The 16,297-nt window shown below is 39.4% G+C and overlaps 1 protein-coding gene across 5 annotated transcripts in view; it reads left to right on the top strand.

Moving 5' to 3' along the window:
• The window catches only part of dlgap1b (discs, large (Drosophila) homolog-associated protein 1b), an 81,800-nt gene that overhangs the window by 18,875 nt on the left and 46,628 nt on the right, over positions 1–16,297 (top strand). For all 5 annotated transcript variants that reach the window (XR_002275139.1, XR_002275140.1, XM_020602329.1 and 2 more), the window contains exon 2: positions 10,342–10,420. The gene's annotated coding sequence lies outside the window, so the exon portion shown is untranslated. The remainder of the gene's footprint in view (positions 1–10,341; positions 10,421–16,297) is intronic.

The following is a 16,297-nucleotide window of genomic DNA, read 5'->3' as shown; positions in this document are numbered from 1 at the left end:
GGAGTCTTCTAGCTAAGCCTTATTTTCTTCAGTATGTGTAATCCCCCTAAATTCCCACTGATAGCCTGACTAGCTTCACTTCAGATTAGCTGAGGAAGAGATCAAGGAGTGCTCCTCTCATCAGTGTGCAGGATGATATAGAGCGAACACATGGCGTGTGATGAAACCAGTTTCACTAAAGATGCTGCGATGGATCTAAATGGATCATGAGCTCAGCATGCAGTTTTTGTAATGCTTTCTTGCAGTCACATCTTATGTTCACTAACACTTGGGTGCCTAATTCTAACCATAGGCATCTGTTTAGCTTTTGTGCATGCAGCCACTCATGTATAAGGCCCATATAATGTAATAGCTCTCACCGAAATACATGTTACAGTAGAACTTATAAATAGGAGTTTATGTTTTTAAGAGGCCTAAGCTTCTTCTTAAGTGAGATCCCATGTTGCATTACTTGTATAATCCAAGGACTGTTGCGAACAGTTACACACTAGGTAACAGGTTAATGGGAGATACACGCTCACTTAATGACTTTATGTTTGTGTGAATGACATCGGGTTATCAAGTTAAATTGTCGGCATGAGCAAATGTTCAGGAGCTGTCATTGCAGTGATAGCATCTGTGAGTTTTAACACGGGGTGGTGGTGGTGGGGGTTGTCTTAATGAGGATCTGGTGGCATGTTAGGATTATGCAAGCATGAAAAAGGAGAGAGTGGAGTGAGAGGAAGGAAAATGAAAGAAGTAGAAAATGGGGAAGGAAGGAAGGGTGGGAGAAGGGGGAAGGATTAGGTGCAATGGTAATGGTAACACAATAACAGCTTACTGAAAAAGAATGTAACACTAAGCCGACACAATAACAGCTTACTGAAAAAGAATTACACACCTATAGAGGCTTTTTTTTTTCTGTTTGCATTCACACCGCCAGAAATGCTGAAGGAATGTAACACTAAGCCAGCCGACTGTTAACAAATGGTCAACAAGCACACAACAGTTAACACATAAGAATATTACATTACCAGTAAATATTTTCTTTATATGCTGATAACGTTAATTATATAAGGAGCCACTAACCCTCTGGAGAGGCTTAAGTTGGCAAACTGCAGCTCCCCATGCCACTGCTGATGGCTATTGATCGCTATACATGCTAACATGGTTTTTAAAATAATTACAGTTAGCGCTGCTGCAGTCGATGTACGTAAACCTCATGGTTCTTATTGTGTGTGGAGAGTAGTTAGCTAAAAAAGTCCCTTAAAATGGTGCTTTCGGAACTGTTATTGTTCTCAGTTCCTCCGGTGCAGACACACAGAAAAGAGGGTACATTTTCCATTATCTCCAAGAGCTATGAAAAAGTTTCGAAAGCGCCTTTTATGTCTTCCCCTGGATCCTAACCAAAGTTATAAACTGTGTCAGGGATGATTGTCCGGTGGTTCACAACTCTTCGCCTCCCTAATGGTCCCATAAGTCACATTATTACTACATCGTGATTACTCCTCATATTATCAAACACTATTTCAGCACAGCCTCAAACCACATTTTAAAACTGACCTCCCTTTGCACAAGCATGAGCTTTATGTACTGTATTATACTGAATGAATGGCCAAGATGATAATTGTCTTCATAAGAAGATTAAATTAGTCCATAAATATAAAATTCGACAGTCTAATGAAGTAAGTTGGAAGGAGCCCAGAGTCTGTATATGCTGCACATCTGTGTGGGAGACAGGTCTTTTAGATTAGAACTAATGCAGTGTATTTTTTTTTCTTTTTACTCTATTACAGTGTTTGCATACATAAACTCTTTTAAGTTCTTAATTTTGTTTACTTTTTCCTTTTGATTCACTTTATCCAAAAGGTTAATTAAAAGCAATATCAACTTATTGTATGTTGCATGACATCTAGTCAGCAAGTCTTCCAACCCAATATAAATGACAGCATATGTTGTTTGTCCCCATTTTCAGTGGCATACTTCCCAGACTGTTTTCATCATGGTGACAATCATACACTCCACATGACTCTACCACTTGCAAGCATATCTGACCTTTTTTGCCATGGAAACAGTCGCAAACACACAGTTACATTACTACGGTGGCTACAGCTCTCCTAACTATAACATGCCACTGTTGGTTGCAAGAATCTGCTGGCACAAACAACATATGACTTGTTTTTTACAAGAGGACACTCTCCTTCTCGTATGTTACAGCAGTTCAGGTCATTGTTATAGAGGTTATAAGCAAAGCAGGTTATCTACTGTGACTTCTTGCAGGATGAATACAGTTGTAGGTATAATGACTAAGCCTCACATTGGGGCCAATGAAATCTAGGCCGTACAGGGATGTATTCACACTACTCTCATGAGCCAGTCTCATAAATGATTAACCACTAGTTTGAAATTTTAATTAATAATCAAATCACAGAATAAATGGAAACTAAGAAAATTATTTGTGTTTAAATTTATAATTATATTACAACCAGATTTAACACACCAATATTGTGTCAGTATTATCCTCTCTCATTTGTGTCTGATGCTCTTTCAGTTTGGTGAAAGAACATCTCTCTTTCTGTCTTTCTAATAGTCTGGACTACAGTATATGTCTTCTGTGAATTACACACAGTCCTCACATTGTCTAGAACATGTTCTTGTATGTATTTGTTCCTTTCTTGGTCCTCTAAGCTGTACAATGCATCTGTCTCTCAGCTGCTACTCATCCAAGTGACACTCTAAATGCTCATTCAGTAACCTGCTCCATGTGAGGGTTTTACAGTGTGTGTTACAGTAGGGTGGGCTTTGCTTGCTGACCTGCACTGTACATAGACCTTAGCACTCTGAGCTCAGGCTTCCTTCAGATTGGTAAATGTGTAGGAGACCTGCCTGTCTCTCTGCTTCTCCCTCTGTCAGCTGCATGTGTTTTATTTTATACATGCAAATTGCTTTAAATTTATTCAGATCCACTGAAGCCTTGAGTTACACAACCTTAAAAACATTTCTAGTGAAGAAAATATCAGTGAATTATGCTTCACATGAAGATGTTGCAGTTACATGAGTGGTTTTATGAATTCAAAGGATTTAGTGTTTTCTGAATACCCACTCTGTCTCAATTTAAGTTTAGTGTTTAAAGGAAAAAACACAGTTAAATAAACAGCTTCTGGCAATGTTTAATGCTGTGCTGCTGTTATTCCTGATGATAACTTAGTCTGGCAGTAAAATCATATTTACTTTATTTCTTTTGATCTGGCAAGGCCATGGATCAACTAGCTTAAGACAAACAATATCACACAGGCTGTACAATAAATGATAAACCGTTTTCTGCGTCACTTGGATATCAGCATGAATCATTCCTGTATCTGACTGAACCAACCAGTCGTCCAACCTAAACAACTATACAGCATTTTGCCCTAGCTTCAGATACTTAGAGCCATTCCAGTAACACGCTTATCAGACTGGAAAAATGGAATTTTAACTTTAATACTTGTTGACATTAGAAAAACAGAGTGTGTTGTAGGTTTCTCTTTGCATTAAATCTGTTAGCAAAAAGAAATGTATAGAATAATGCCAACCTTATCCTTTAAAAGACTGTATCTTACTGTACATGTGAGCCATAAATGTTACAGACACTGCATTGTGGTACCTAAACCCTGATCTCAGTGCCAGCAGCTGCCTTCAACTACCCAAAACTGTTGAAGAGATATTCACAATGAGACAGTTCATATTCTGAAAAACTGTACAGTTACACACTTTTCCTACCCAGCTCTCTGTCTCTGTCACCTTTAACTTTGCACTCACCTCCCAGGAGTATACAGTTCACTGTTGATGTGGTGATGTGCATGTGCTAGAGGGCGTGCACAGTGCAGGCTATCACATACAGATGAGACACTTTATTATTCCCAAGAGGGAAATTCTTGTGTTATAGCAGCAACAAGAAACCTGCAACCAACATGAACCGCAGTACAATAATCTCACAATGTACAACAATGCAAAGCAGTACAATAGTCACAATACAACAATGCAAATTAAACTGAAAACCTATAATCAGATTTAAGATTCCGGATAAGTGATGAGGGGCACGTGTTCCTGTGCAGCATAAAAGAGCAAGAGTAACTGGAGACTTGACTATTCAATATACAATTAGCTAAATGAATGCACAGTATACAAAGTGTACACAGCAATGCAAATGATGTGCAAGACACAAAAAGAAGCAGCAAGCCTGTGCATTCACATGTAGAGAAAAATTAGAGAGCGAAAAGCAAAGATGACGTTAGAAGGTAATCACTTGTAGGGCACTAAGCTACGTACAAGGTCTAAAACATTTCATATCTGACCCCCAATCAAAGCAGTGTTGAATTCCAAGACTGTGTCTGTTTAAAATAAAAAACTCTAACTGCATTCTCTCACTCTCCTGGCTTATATCCAGGACTTTCAATCAATTCTTTCACAGCAACAACTCAGAAAGAAATTGAATTAGGTCCAGGGTGTTGAACCACGGTTTCTTAATTGGCACAGGATTAGTTCACATTGATTTGGCCTGATTGGAGTCCCTAGCTAGCATTTCCATTTAATCACAGCGCAACCCTTCCCTTGAACCACAATTTGCATGCACCCTTCCCCCCAGCCTGTGTCAGATTCACAGCCCACAGCAACCTTGTGAATTTGTTTGAAATCACTGGCCTGGACTGTTGCTGCTTTACTATCACTGCTTGTGCCACTGTAGAAAATGTACTACACTGTGTTAATCAGCTTTCTTGGTGTTATTAATACAGCAGTGACTTTGTACAGTATAGCAAAAGGTTGATGCTCTGCCAGACCCAGGAAATTGTCCTCCGGTTGCAGAAAATGTTTTGAAGATTGCTGCTGTTATTCGGACTGAGTAGTGTAGAGAAATGGAGTGAGAGGAGGAGTCACGGAAAATAAGGCAAGGACAGGAGAGACCTCAAGTTATCCATGAAAAGAACAAAAGAGTGGAAGAGAGTGGAAAATGGATCACAAATAAGGTTGTGGGAGCAATATGCTTGGAAATGGAGCAGCAGAGAGAGGAAACAGGAGACAGTTTGGGTTGGAGAAGGAGACAGGAGTGGAGATGTACTGAACTGTGACTGTATTAACTGTGCACTCTGCTTCTGCCTCTAAAAGCATCGAACATGAGGTGAAGCATCCACATAGAATGAGAATTATTAAAATATTTAGTATTTTCTGTGGAGCTCAAGTGGAAACATTTGTTTCCTTGATGATGCTATTTACCTTTACTTTCACTTTATGATTCAACTATTGCACATATGCTCTCAAAATATGCCATGGTATAATTGGAAGCTGCATTGTTTTGCCGGAGCCACCTGTGGTGTTGGTGCTGGCTGTGGCGAACGCAATCCCCCAGAGAAATGAATGGAGACGGCTGCGTTTTTGACATCTTTGAAACTCAGTCTGAACGCGGGTGTGCACTTTGTATATACAATCAGGATGTGTCCTCTAGGCAGGTGTATGTCATTGTTGGTTAACAGTGAAAATGGCAACAGATGCCTGAAGGGAGTGAAAGGAGGCAGTAAGCAAAGGTTCGCCAGTAGAGGGTTTGTCTCAGCCATTAACATCTACTGAGTCAGACTGAGGTGCAGAACAACGTACATAGAATGACTCTTGAGATTCTTAATGATTCCACAGATATCACATTGATATTAATTTCAATATCAGACTGCAAATGCACCATAAGTCTCCTTTACTCCTGTGCAACACAGGCCTTCATGCTCAAAGTCAAACACACAGCTCTTTTCTGATTGTTTTGGCTGCTGTTCATATGCATTCTAAGATATAACCCATATCCTGTCCTGATATCTACTGACAGTGATGTCAGAAAGAAAGATGTGCACAGAGAGACAATGACAAAAGGTATCACATCTCTTTTTATATCTTCATTATGCATCTTTTTTATCTTATAGGATTTCATCAGCACATGTCCTAAATGCTATTTTGCTTTCTGTCTATTGCTTTACCCAGTGTTTCCTGCAGGCTGAGAGTTTATTGGTGGTGATCAACTTTGAGAGGAGTGTGTAAAAGGCTCCAATATCAGCTGTCCAGATTTGTAAGGGTTGCAAGGGTTTAGACGGCTTGGCAATCAGTAACATACGCTCTGTTCTGAACCCAGGAATGTCTTAGACAAAAGTTAAACCAGTTTTGTTTTTAAATACTGACATTTAATGAGAATTTTTAGTTGTGTAGAGCATTAGGGTTAATGCATTTATAGCAATTTAGCTTGTTTTTGTGAAGGGGGACAACTTAAGTGTCCCCTGAATTCACAGCTGTTGTGTTTGTGTGTGTAAATACCTGCTTTTTAATAAATAACTACCTGTCATCAGTGTGTGGTTCTCATATTACAGCACTGTGAATTTATTAAATGTGGAAGTCTAAGCAGCCAGCTGGGGCGCCATCAGCCCCTCCTGCCTCTGAATGACGCCCTGCATTTCAATTGCAAATACTGTACACATTTCAGTGCCCTTGTAAAACCTCTCGGAACACACACTACATCACGCATACAGTCACAGGTAAACACACACATGTACATTCACAGACAGAACTTGTGTCCAAGTTGGTTTGAGCAGCGCAACATTTTTCTGTCTTCTCTTTGATTTGTACATTGAGTTTTTAGTTTGGCTCATGTTCCATTCGCTAACATGGAGGAGGTGGGATTTATGAGTGATACTGCAACCAGCCACCAAGGGGTAATTTGCAGTGGCTCCACTTCTGGGAGCTGTCACACTGCCCATCATATGTGCAGTCAATGATTTGAATCGGATTAGTTCAAGTTTTTCTGTTGATACGTGAGAAGTTCAAGCCTGACGCTGTGTCCATGCATTCCCTCATCCATGGTGTGGTGCTCAGGTTTTTAAGGGACACAATGGTGTCTGTATAGCTGACAGGGTTTGCAGTGTTGGGATAAAACCTAATGGAAAAAGTCCGGTCACATCTTGGTCTTAACAGTTTCCTGAGCAATGTCAGTCCAAAGTGACCTGAGATGGTCTTACTGAGTCATCACGAGGATTTATAAGTTCTTGTGGACTGGCAGAGCTAAATCTAAATCCTCCTTTTTCTGTCAATAATTCTGTTTTTCCACAGCCCTTCTAATCTTCTCTCTGACGTGATTCATTTCTGTTTATCACCAGAGTGCCCTCATGCCTCAAACAATCAAGCAACAGTCTATTAGTGTGTCTGTGTGCATGTGCACTAGTGTGACTTTCAATCTGTACTGATCTTGATTTTCAACTAGATAAAGGCCCTTTCATGTGTGTGCATCACGACGGCCAGGCAGGCAGCTTGCTGCTGCTGCTGCTGCTGACTCAGTGCAAGCAGAGCTGGGCCTTGTGGGGTTAATGCAGCAGGTCCACAGCCCATCCTTATCTGCCAAAACTTCAAAGGATGCCCTGACAGCGTCCAAATTGCTATCTCCTCCGGTCCTGGCTCTGCAGAACACTTCCCCACCCCCTCGGTGCACAGGTCACGCTCTGCCTCATCTTTTATGTATCGCTTACCCCATTGATTGTGCTCTAAGAGATTCATGAATACAGAGGGGCCTATTTCCGTATCACACTCCAGCTTTTTTACCAGAAAAGTATTTCACTTGTGGGTGCAGCTCTCGTTTTATTTTCCTCTCATTCTTTTCTCTCTTTCTGCTTATGTTCCCCTGTTATTTTCATCCCTGTCTTATACCTGTTTCTCACTGTAAATTGCTCTCCCAACTTGCACTTATTGTGCATAGAAGCCACAGTCATTTCCCCTTCTGACAAACCTTTTTTGGTATGTATTGTGTGCTCCTGAATTATTCAGTTTACAGGTAGTGAATTTTATCTCCATAGTGAATACAGTGAAGCTAACATGCTGCAGCTGATTATGACGAAGCTTAGCTGCTTAAGTCTACTTTGGCTGAATAAATTAAAGGGGTGCTTGTCCACACATGTTAATACACCATAATAAAGACCCAGACATGATTTGATTGTATGGACTCAATAAATTAATTTAAAGAATTTTGATGTGCATGTGCTTGAATTTAATTTGAAAGTAGACAGAGCTTGTAAATGCTCATTGGGCCATTTTCTCCTTTGCTGTTCACTCACTGAGAGCAGTGACATTGCTCCTCTAAAAGACGTGTTGGCATGACAGTGGCTTGTCTGCTGGATTAATGTATTTTCATCTTTTGGTTGTTTACTCATTCATGTATACATATGTTGATCCATTTTTTAACAAGCCAGCTATTGCCCCATCTCTTTGTTTCTGTACCTGTGTTTAAGTGATGGATGTGTTAAGCACACCAGCAGAGTGTGAAATTGAAATTCCCCCCTGGAGAGGTGACATGACTGCCAGAGAAGAGAGGACACAGGAGATGTGAAATCTTATCTTTGACTGGAGTTGTTGTCATTTTTCGCTTGTAACTAAAGTGGTGTATATAAAGATGTGAATTTTGATGTTTCCACACTAGCATATTTTTAGAATGTCATGATATTCATAAAAGCAAATGCTAGTTTCCTTCTTAAAAACTCCCCTCAGTTAATGTATATACCTTGGAATTGAAAGGCTCTATCTGCAATCTCAGTAAGTTTGGAAAATATTTCACATCCTAGAGCAAAACTGACTTGAAATAATTGTTAAAAAAAGAACACTTTAGAGACGACGCATAAAATTTCAGATTTCCACCACAGTCCTAGAATTTGGTTTTCTAGAACAGAACTAGAATGTTCCTCAACTAGTGGTTAAAAACCAAAACTTTCATCTGATTCTACATAGAAATGTTGTCTTTCACTGCCATTGTCTTTAAAATGTTCTTGATAACAAAGATTTGTATAAGCTTGTCAATTTAGCATTTTTGAGCCAGCTTGATAATAGCTAATGGAAAAAAGCTGCTTTGAACCTATGGTGTTGTTGTTAAAGTACTTAATAACTTCAGATTGTGCATCATTTCTGCTTTAATGCTGGCAACACAGCAAACAAACCAACCTCACAGATTTTTAAAAATGTATTTATGAACAAATTGAACCTTTTATAGAACCAAGTTACAGAATGACTTTGGAGATAAAACCTTTGCTTCTTCAAATAATATTGCAATCGATGAATAAAACTAAAAATAAACATACACAAACTTATACAAATGTGTTTTTTAAAGTAGCTTCAAGTGAAGAGCAGCAGACAAAATGTTAAAATAGACAGAACTTTCTGTTTCAAACATCATAAATGAAGGTTTGTGTTTTAGATTTGTGATGTTTTCATTCTGCGTGAACTTTACATTGGAAAACATTTGTCATTTGAAAGAGCCTGAAACCTCCTGAATGTTAATGCCCTCTCTTTGACCTATTTGTACGTGTGTGCGCACAAGCCTGCTATTACTCACTCTGTGGGACCACAGCCTGTTTACACACTCGTATTGCAGAGATTCAGTCTTCCCTGTGAGGACCAGATGCTGGTGTGGGTGTGTGCGTTTGTGCAACCTGTACTAACCAAGTCCCACCTGGCAAGAGTTGGACAGACCACCATCTGTTCTGTGCCCCCACTGTGACCTACCTGCCACATCATCTTCATCACCTCCATGTGATATCAGGGCATGGATGTTTTCCAGAAACAAACAGATAGTATATTCTCCAAAGCACAATAATCAATCTAGTTTGATGGGTTATTACAAGAGATAGTTATATAAGGTGTGACTATAAGTTGTTTTCATGTGAGGAAACAATGCTCAGCAGTGAGAAGCCATTGCTTTATGCTATTAGAAATCTGAGCACAGTGTTGGTGACCTGCTTTATTGTCAAGCCCAGTGAGTCATTGCCCTGAGACAAAGACTGGTTTCACCCTCCCTCAAAGCGGCTCAAGGACTATACTAGATTTACAGCAAATACGCTTAAAATGAATTTCCTCTCCTTCCTTATCTCTTCTTTGTTCTTGCCGACAATGAGTCCTGCACGTCTCCTCCCTCCATTTTTGAGAGGTTGCTTCCCAGAAGACAGGGTTTAGGATCACAGCCAGCATGCTGATGCTGTGATTTTACAACCAAACAAAACTGAGCTCAGCTGTTACACACACACAGATATTTTAATGTCTTTTAATCCATCCACTCTGAATTTGAAATTTTTCCATTTTCTTTTCGAGTCTACTTAAAGGCCTTTTTTTTTTTTCTTTCAAAATAAGATGTGTGCTGTTCACCATCCCCCAGATTTTCATCAGTAATTGCAACATTGCAGTTTGGGGGAGAACCAAGGAGCAACAGCACAGCGTGAGCACATGGCACAAGGGCCAGTACATTAGCCGTTAGGGCACCACAGGAGTGTTTTGATATGCTGTGACGAATTCTCAACCATGGACTCTGTCTTTATTCACTTCTAGGTAGAGAAATGTGCACTCACAAAGGACGAGGAGGCTGGAATTAAAGCACAGGAGAGAAAAAAAATGAGACAATAAAAAGGTGAGTTACATTTCTCTGCTTGCATGTTTTCTACCGGATCACTATACTGCCTACAGTGCGGCTCTAAGTAGCTTTGGGTGCAACTTTTATTGATGCGTAGGTCAGTGAGCACCTATAAAGGGGATCTCACTGAAGTAAAAGAAAAACCTTGAGATCTACTACTCTCTGCCGTCAATCTTCACACCTGCACACCCACGATTCACCTTTGACTTATTGAATGCAGCCTTCCGTGTACAATTTATAACCTTTTAGTGCTCTCTTAGTGAAAACACATTTTTCAAGGTTGACAGTCTACCATTGATGGCGGTGGAAATGAGACAGAAAGAGACATATGCCAAGCACAGAATGACAGAGGGGCAAATGGCAGGGAAAAGGAGGTTGATGAAAAGATGTGGAGATTAGATGAATGGACAGCGTGAAAAGGAGCTTTTCACAGAGGCTGTTAAGGAGACGGCGTTTTTTTTTCCTGTCAGTGACAGAGCAGATAGCACTGGTGAGATAAACAGTTTAAAAAATGTGTAAAAGTGCTTAATGGCCAGTAAAAGTGCTGAACATGTTGGCTCTGCCAGGCTTAAGTCAAAGCAGAAGGCAAACAGGAGGGAGTTCTGTTTGTCATAGGACACAAATAAAAGCATTAATACTACAGTTCAGATTATTATCGTCATTGTACTGGTTTCACTTGCTGAATGATGCTGCATAATACACTAGTGATCCATCCTGTTCATGGATATATTTTGTCTAAACAAATATAAAGACAAAATTCTAAGCATAATGTTTACTGAAAAGTACATATCCAGCAATCTTTTAAAAATCATGGTCATTTAAAACTCTGTCTTATCACTATTTCCAGAATCCTCAAGGACTTATCTAATCATTTGGATGAAAAAGTGTTCTGTCTGCTGCTTTACAGAAAGATATTTTTCAAATTGTGCCTCTTTTTCTTTTCAGAATTTCAACATAATAAACTGTGTTCATAATAATTACAGCAGGTTTGATGCAGCTGAATTAGAAACAGTGCATTTTCATTACCATGACTGGTTAATATACTGCATAATCATCTTGGGATCCCATCCCTGGCTCAGCTTTTGTGGAGGAGCCAACCCTGAACCCTAGGTCTGGGGACGCTGCCAAAAAGATGGATTTACAGCAAGCACAGATTTACCATTTGAAAATTTGCAGGTCATCATCAAAGGCTATTTGAAACAAAGTGATGTGGTTTACAAACTGACTTTGAGACAATGTGTCGTGTAATCCCAGGGAATCTCAGAGAGAGGGAGGGATTCAGCAGGCAGTTGGATAAACAAGATTTCCTGCTGTGCAGCCATAGTCTCTTCAACTCTACAGTTTGTTCAAATACTAAAGTCTTGACATTTTTCTGTGGAAGCAACATTTGAGTTTCCAGTATCATGTGGTTTTCTGTGTTGAGTGTGTTTGTGGAGATTAGGTAGCAAATGAGTGTGTAATTAGAGATGATCTGGTGAGGTACAGAGCTGCTGCTATTGGTGGGTGGGGAAACCATAGTAGAGGTATGGTCAAAGAGGGGAGAAGGATACAGCAAGGAGAAGGAACTGTAACCCACAGTGCTGACAGGGTGGGAGCTTCTCGCTCATTTAAGGTGTTTGTCATAGGAATTTACAGAGCTAATCTACTAACATTGGCATGCAAGTAATACATTTGTTCAGACATGGAGCTTCGAGAGAAGCTCTTCTAATTCATTCCTTCATTTCTTGCACTGCAGGCAAGCAAAGAAGAGCTATACAGAAAATACACAGTTGGTTGCAGTAAATGACACTTGTTCTAAAACTGATAGTGTTGTGTAACTGTTTGATAATGCACAGATTGTGCAAAAGCACTTTTGAGAAATCAGGAACAGCTTAAAGCACAATTTTAGGGCTAATATTTGAAAGCACAATTATTAATATTTAAGTGGTGCTAATCAGAGACATTCATTAATGTATCCTTGCTTTCAGCAATAAATGATTTGGTGTGTAAGTAAATGTTTTTATGATTAAGGTATTAATGAGGCCTTAGTACATTTTAATGTAGATCTATAGAAAACACTGAGTTGGAACTCCCTTTTCTATGAGTAAACCCTAGTATGTGAAACCTTTTCAAACTTTAAATCCTTTTTTTTTACAGTTCTGGATAAAAAAAATAGACTCATTGACCGAAGGTTTCATCTTGAGCAATGCTCATGATGACGCATAGTATACAAAAAGGTCATGCTGTTTGAGGTGCTTTGTGTCAGCTCAGTATAGCATTAACTTTAGAGGCTTTTATCTGCGTGTACCTGGTGAGATTATGAAACAGGAAGCTAATTTAACTTGCTTAATGAGTGAGCACCACATTTCACAGTTCATTTGACTGTTCATAAAACACTCAACAGCAAATCACCTTTAATATTCTCAGTGCTTTGTTTCTAACACTTTAACTGTGCTGGGGCAGCTGAGCAAAGACAATTGGATAATGTACTTTTAAGCACATTGAAAAAAGAAAATATATTTTGTATTTGCATATGAAGCAAAGTATCTATGACAGCTGAGACAAATCTTTTTTTTTCCCCACTTATCAACTTTAACATGACCTCTTTAGTTTTTAGTCATTAAAAATCTACTAATAATGTGTTTGTCTACAGTAGCTTAGAAAGAATTTTCAGAGCATTCTGAGCATCAGTACATGAATATGCTGGAGACAAATAGTGAACCTGACCTGGAAAAAGATACCGATTTTGTTGGATGCAAACTTTTGTTTCAAGCCTGAGGAGGCAGAAGTATTAATTCAATTGACCTAGGATGCACAAAAACAAACAAACATGTAAACTCTTAAACTGAGACTTTGTTTTTGGGATATTGATTCATGTCACCAGCTAGATAGAATCACTGATGTGAGGTCAGCTGGGAGCTACCTGCTAGTTTTTATTGTATTTGTTTTATCTGTACTTTGGTAATACAGTTTATATGCCTCCGTGTCAGTGATAGCTGCTGCTGGAGTCATTATGTTTTCAGCTTGTTAATCCATCTCTCCCATTCTTGTTAATACGATATGTTAGGGAATTTCTTCAAATTTGGCAGAAGTGTCCAGTTGGACTCCAGGATGAACTGGTTATATTTTACTGTCAGTGACCTCATGTCTGTCCCATTCCCATGAATGGAACTGGTTGGATTGTGGGTCGTGGAGAGGCAAACAAGAAAAGAGGGACACAGGGAGACCTGTGATAAATGTCATCAGCTGGACTCAAACTACAGACGTCGTGCACACACTGTGGATGTGTGTAGGGTGTGCTGCGTTGTAACCATTGGGCTATCAGGGCGCCCCCAGTAATGCAATATTTAATCTTTAGTTAGCACAAATTGTCAATTACATGTTCATTAAATTATTTACCTAAGGACATTTAGTAGCTATTTAGATGGCGTCAGCTAAAACCATATTACACATCCGCTGAATAACTTGTTTCCTGACATGTAAGTGTAGAATCAGTCGCTTGAAATCAGCTGACTCTGGACACCTCTGGCAGTAGTTTGATGCTAATGCTGCCTGACTGTGACTATACCGTGCATACAGTCAAAGTGCATGCACATAACCGCACTACTTGCTCCAGCAGCGAATGTGCGGTTCGTGAAATGACATGAACTCTCTGAAAGTCGCATGCATCACATTTTGAGTGAGTCGGAAGAGAATTGAAAAACAATCGCATGAAGACATAGTGAGAGAGCTGAATATGAATACAGCTTGCTTTCTAAAGCTTAATTGCCCGTGTTCAGTTTAGTGATGCTGCTCACATGAATGTGCATGAGTCGAAATAGCAGCTTTAATGAAGAATCAGCAGCAGTACTCTTATCATCAGCTACAAGTGGAGAAACACAGCAGATATGCCAGGAGGACACAGTTGCAAGCCTTACATTAGTAACATTAGCAACTTTTTCATGTGGGTCATGGCTACAGTTGACAGATAGGGCTGCAGTGAATACGTACTGTGGAGCATGCATAGAGATGCGCGCGCACACACACAGAGCCTGACTCTCAAGGGTTGGATTTAGATATCACAACACTATGCTGCTCCGACATAGTCCTGGATTAGACATTCTGCATTTCAGAGCTTTTAAGAGAAAATATAAACATGAAGGTTATATAAAGATGGGCGGGTGGCAAACAAAAAGTGTGTTAGTAAGACACTGGGCCACACATAGCCACCAGAACAGGTTGTGTACTTTGGCACAGATTCTTCAGTTCTGAAATTTCCCCAGATGGAGAAGGCCATTTTTTTCTAAATAATGTCCCTACATTTGTGCTTGATGATTGTCATTTAAATGCCTCTTTATTCACATCATCTGACCATGGCTAAAGGCTCCTTATATCCTTGACACAACAGATTCAGTGATGCACACTTTGGCTGTCAAACCTGGTAGATGCACCCTCTGTATATCTGACTTCATGAAGGTATAGACGTTTACTTTGGTTGTACTTCTCAAACTATTTGATTGTCCTCTGAGAATCGGAGAATCATTGACCTAGAAGAAACGACTTAAATAAGGATGGAAATCTGTCATTATAGATAAAAGTAATTTTAACCAACAAAACAAACCGATTGTCAGTGACCCTTCCTTCTGAACCCAAAACTATAACGAAAAAGAACAACCACATCCACTCATTCATCACATCTCCACTTATTTATTCAGGTTTTTCCTCCTGTTGCTCAACTTGAGTAGGTTTTATTGTCATTTATCCTTCATTCTGTTCATCCTGGGCTTTGCTGCTCTTTTAGTTAGATTAGCTTTTAACAGCTTAGTGCAGTTACCAGGGATCAATGCCAGCTTTACTTACCTACTGTACATGGACAGTATGTATGAAAAGAGATGAATTCTGTAACTGTTTTCTAAGTGCCGTCTTCTATCAAGGAAAAGATTACAAGCCTATCCCCTTACAAAAGATGATAAGTCTAGGATTTGGTCAGTTTTCACAATTGCTTACCTACCCTGTGGATGCATGAAGATATAAAGCATAAGAAATGGCAACTTCTGTTGTTGTGCACACATATGATCCCAGACCAGTTGGTACATATGAGTTCTCATTAGCTTGGCTGAAAAGACATTGTGCTCCACAAGAAAATCCATTTGTTTCCATGGTGATGCTCTCCTCCCTTGTCGAATTTTCTTGGGTGCTTTTTATGGATGGTTTTATTGAACTTTATTAAAAAAAGAGGAGAGAGATGAGTTAGTAATTTCTCACATTCAGTAATATAAAGGTTTGTGGCAGTTGATGATACTGTATGAAACGGCTCAAAGTGATCTTTTACTTGTATAGCATTATTATGCTCTAAACCTCTTTGGTTTGGCTTCTGGGGGTAAATAATCATTTATCACTTATGTGTGTTGTAGGCTTGTTGCTTTTTATTCACTTTTAAATGAATACAGGAAAATAATTTTCCTGAAAAAAGTTACCTTAAACTGAGGAAAACATCTTAATCACTAATATTTTTGTCTACCACAAGGGACACAATAACAAATGTTACAGGTTTTGGAGTAGTCACATTTTCAGAAAGATCAAGATCTGAACTGTCATATGGTTTGTTTCAGTCAAACACAACCCCTGTAGCCTGTGTTGTCCAGTTAAGAAAATGTTAGTGTAAGACACTCCAGTTTACAAAGTTAACCACCATTCCTTAGCCTGTTTCAGACATACACTGGAACCTTGAAATTATCTAGAAATTACCTGGAGGAGCTGCATGTGAAAATGCAAATGTCTGAGTCAGTCGAGTCGGCTATAAGCAGACTGTCCCCTGCCGGCTCCCTAGTACAAAGTTTGCATGAAATCCAAGTAAATGTGAGTATTTACAAGGAGCTGGTGGGCGTGTTGATAACGTTCCATCATGTGACCGGC

The sequence above is a fragment of the Monopterus albus genome, unplaced genomic scaffold, assembly GCF_001952655.1.
Source record: "Monopterus albus unplaced genomic scaffold, M_albus_1.0 scaffold55.1, whole genome shotgun sequence".
In the NCBI taxonomy this organism is placed as follows: Eukaryota; Metazoa; Chordata; class Actinopteri; order Synbranchiformes; family Synbranchidae; genus Monopterus; species Monopterus albus.
This window is presented reverse-complemented; position numbering and strand designations above follow the sequence as displayed.